The sequence below is a fragment of the Otolemur garnettii genome, unplaced genomic scaffold (assembly GCF_000181295.1).
Source record: "Otolemur garnettii isolate 467f Iridium unplaced genomic scaffold, OtoGar3 scaffold00046, whole genome shotgun sequence".
NCBI classification, from domain to species: Eukaryota; Metazoa; Chordata; class Mammalia; order Primates; family Galagidae; genus Otolemur; species Otolemur garnettii.
This window is the reverse complement of record NW_003852441.1, coordinates 8,545,560-8,550,052: the sequence shown is the minus strand read 5'-3', so window position 1 is coordinate 8,550,052 and position 4,493 is coordinate 8,545,560. Positions and strand designations below refer to the sequence as shown.

General features: G+C 42.8%; 1 pseudogene across 1 annotated transcript; it reads right to left on the bottom strand.

The window, feature by feature from the left end:
- Positions 1-719: 719 nt before the first annotated feature.
- On the bottom strand, positions 720-1,998 carry LOC100947564 (annotated as a pseudogene). The gene has a single exon (XR_002773688.1). The product of XR_002773688.1 is annotated as a protein FRA10AC1 pseudogene (transcript).
- Between the last annotated feature and the right edge of the window lie 2,495 nt (positions 1,999-4,493).

Genomic DNA, 4,493 nt, shown 5'->3' with positions numbered 1-4,493 from the left:
AGCTGAGAGTACAGGCACCCACCACAATGCCCGGCTAGTTTTTCTATTTTTAGTAGAGACAGGGTCTCGCTCTTTCTCAGGTTGGTCTTGAACTCCTGAGCTCAAGGGATCCTTCCACCTTGGCCTCCCAGAGTGTTGGGGTTACAGGCATGAGCCACCACAGCTAGCTTTCCCTTGGCTTTTCTAACCCCTTTTTTATTCCAGGGTTTCTCCTAGGCATCCTGTAAAACCATAATTCCCACACAGTTTTTCTTAGCATGCACCAAAATTTTATTCAACTCATGAATAAGGCATGGTGAACTGTTACAGTAATTAGTTCCCAGTTTATCCACACCGCCCTGTGTCTATAAGTTCCTACCCTGCTTGGCCTTGCGACATGCTTGACTGATGGGAAGTGAAAAATGAAATAGGAACAGAGATTCAAAAAAGGCTTGTGTATTAGTGTTTGCCCTTGTTCTTGCTCTTGAAATTCAGCCACTACTGTATAAAATTCCCAGGCTAGACAGATGATGAGGCATAGGACCCAGCTGTCCCTCTTCCTCTGGTCAGCATCTGGCCAATCACCAGACATGAAAATAAGGGCATTTTAGAGCATTGAGTTGTCAAGTGTCCTGCCATCTAATTATAGGTGAGTAAGAAGCCCAGCAGATGTTAGTCATGCCACCCTGGCCTACAAGAACGTCTTAGCACACATCCTTTTTTTTTTCACCTCATAGGAAAAACTTTAATGAAGTTTCAAAATGTACTTTCACATTAAGGAATGTTGACTTCTCTCTTCCATCTCACAGGAACAAATCTTGAAAATACTCATCAAATTCTTCTTCCTGTGATTTTTCATCTGTCTCTGGCAGTGGACCCTTCCAAAGTTCAGATTCTGAAGCACTTTCTTCCTCATCAGAATTTCTATTTACATAATCTTCTGATTTCTTTGAGGATGAATGTCCTTTATCCTTTTTCTTGGTGGCCTCTTCTGCTGAAGATAATCTGGATTTTTTTATGTGATGACTCTTCACAATCTCTTTTGCTTTTGTCCTTTCTTTTTTTTGACTTGATTTCTTTTCTCCTGTGATGAAAATTCAATTTAAAGGAACATTCCTGGCATAATCTTAATTTAACAAGTGCATTTCTCTTTTCACCATGCTCAGTATAACCAAAATTAACTTCCCAACTCTTTAAGCCCTCTTTTTCATCACAACATTTATTTCCACAGAAAAACTGACGTTTTCCTGAAATTACTTCTTTTTCTATTTGCCACCTAAATCCAAACTTATTTTCTTTGTATCTACTGAGATCTGCTATGCAGTATTCCTTGAATAGCTTGTCATAGTATTTCTTAGCAAGTCTCTTTTCCCAAGTCATGTCCATTTCGTCCTCCTCATTCTACAGGAATCTATGATTTTCTCGTATAACATCCAAATCTGTTTTGTCATTTCCCCCCAAACGCCTGAACGTCTTCTTTTTTGCCACCATAGTATAAAATGTAGTCATTTATAAACTTTGTATGTCTTTGATAAGCATCCATAGCTATGAGATGAAACCTATTTCTTGCTTCTTCCCTGTCCAGCAATTCTGCTGCAACTTGTTTATGGGCCACCTTTCCATGTTTTTCTTTCTGAAATGGTTTTTTGAGCAATAAATCATCTTCCCTTGTTCTTTTTTACTTTTTGCTAGATTCCCCATAGTGTTCGTCATCACTAAAATCAGAGTCATAGCCTCCATGACCATGCATTTCAGGCTACTAATCAACTGGCAAGAGACGACCGAAACTCGAGAACGGACACGCTGGGTATCTCCAGAATCTGCTCTGCCAAGTTCATCCCGAGTCGTCGCTTCCTCCTTTCAGGTAGCTGCAGCGACGACCGACGGCCTGAGCGAGTCGCCGCAGGGCCAGCCCGGTTCGCCCCGGCCGCGCAGCCTCAGCACCGCCGCCACAGCCCGCTCCACGCCTCTCCCTGCGGAGCCTGGCTGGGCGCCGCTTCCGGTCCGATGCGACTGCGTCCACACATCTTAAATTAAAGAATGGTTTTAAGCCACACATTTTTGGAGTTTCTTATTACACAGCTGAAGCTGACTGATACATGAGAGAATTAGTAGAAAGAATAATAACTGGTTCATTGAAAATATCAGGAACTTGGATTAATACAGTCAAAGGAAAAAAGAAAGCTGAAATAAGACTGTAAAATTCAGCTGGATAATATCAAACCAGGCAATAAAGAGCAACCTTTGGAGTGATTTTCTGTCACAGACTCAGAAATGGTGAGAGCGTTTAGGACATGAAAGAAAAAGTTTATTTTGAAAGAGTATCAGGAAGTCAGACTTTTCAGAAAGGCTGGCTTGCCAAATATAAGAGACCATGGGCCTTTAAGGAAAGAAACTGCAAAATGACCAAATTTATCAGGTTTGCATTAATCTTTTCATGGTTGAAAAACATCATTTTTCTAATATCATCATCATAATCCCAAAGGTCATGGCAAATCTTCAAATAGTAGCATAGCAAAAAATAGAGATAGGATGAATTTTTTAGGGAGTCTGGGTGTATGGGGAGGTTTTATGATGTAGGTGACCAGAGCCAGGGAGGGTGATACTGTTATTTTTATTTTTTATTTTTTATTTTTTGGGGTCAGAGTCTCAAGCTGTCTCCCTGGGTAGTGTGCCATGGCATACAGCTCACAGCAACCTCAAACTCCAGACTTAAGCGATCTTCCTGCCTCAGCCTCCCAACTAGCTGGGACTACAGGCGTCTGCCACAATGCCTTCCTATTTTTTTTGGTTGTAGTTGTCATTGTTGTTTGGCAGACCCAGGCTGGATTTGAACCCACCAGGCCTGATGTATATGGCTGGCGCCCTAGTTGCTGAGCTATAGGTGCCAAGCCAATACTATTATTTTTACTTATTTTTTTTCCTGACTGTAGTGGATAAAGAACTTAATGATATTGGAATTGGAAAGTAATCAGTGTTAGTTTTTATTTTTATACTTCTTTCCCAGACAGGAAAAAAAAATCTTTCCTCATCTTTTTTGTACAAATGGGCCCTTACTCTGTGGCCCAGGCTGGTCTCCAATTCTTGCTCTCAAGATATTCTCTAGCCTCAGCCTCCCAAAGTGCTGGGATTATAGGCATGAGCTACCATGCCTAGCTCTTCATCAGTTTTATGTCTAGGCACTAGTCAAGCAAGAATTTATCAGACAATGGTACATTCCCCAAGAGAGTTAGATGACCGCAATGTGAGATTTTTAAGAAAATACTCTAACATAGCATGGTTGGCCACATCATTTTGTCTTACTTCTAAGTCGTGGATAATTCTCTCAAACAGATCGTTCCTGCTCCACAAGCCCAGACTAGGTGCCATGCCTTTGGGCTGCCTTGGCACCTGAACCCGCTTGAACTGTAAATGCCTATTTGTGACATCTCTTCCTTTAGATCAGTGGTTCTCAACCTTCCTACTGCTGCAGCCCTTCAATACAGTTCCTGTGGGTCACGACCCACAGGTTGAGAACCGCTGCTCTAGACTATGCCCTCGTGGAGGTTGGGATATGTGTTATTCACCTCTGGATCCCTGAAAGTTTAGTGCTGTGCTTTTCATAAACACTTGTTGAATGAATGTATTAATGGAGTGTTTCCTCATATAACCAGGGGCAGCATTACCCATACTTGACAGTACCAGGATTTCTAGGGAAGTGTTGTTAATCAGCTTCCAGATGATCCCTATACAGTGACATGCTGGATCTGGCTGGTACTGGCTGGTGAGATCCAATTCTGAGCATCACCTCTCAATTCTGTGTTCAATGACAATATGTTGGTAGTTCACACTTAGGCGAGAGGGGCACATTAGCACCATGACAACATGTGCTACAAATCAGGGCTTTTGTTTCTGAGCATCTGTTTATCCGCACACTACTGAGTCTACTCATCTCTGGTCCAAAGACAAATGTCTGAGAATTATTGACCTAGGGCGAGGTCAACAAACTCTGGCTTTTGTGCCAAATCCATCCTGCTGCCTGGGACTTGGGTATTGCCCATAGGAACTAAGAATAGATTTTCACATTTATAAAGGGTTATAAAAGAGGAAGAAGGAGGCTGGGACACAGTGGCTCACATCTGTAATCCTAGCACTCTGGGAGGATGAAGTGGGAAGATAGTGTGAGCTCAGGAGTCTGAGCAAAATAAGAACCCATCTCTGCAAAAAAGTAGAAAAATCAGCTAGGTGTTGTGGTACACACCTATAGTTCCTGCTAGTTGGGAGACTGAGGTAGGAGGATCACTTGAACCCAGGAGTTTGAGAGTTGCAGTGAGCTATGATGATGCCACTGTATGATACTCTGACCAGGGTGACAGATTGAGACTCTTTTTCAAAAAAAAGGGGGTGGGAGGAAGAAGGAGGAGGAGAAAGGAGGAACAAGAAGTAGAGGAAGAGGCTCGGCGCCTGTAGCTCAACCGGCTGAGGCGCCAGCCATGTACACCTAGGGTGGCGGGTTCGAGTCCCCAGCCCGGGCC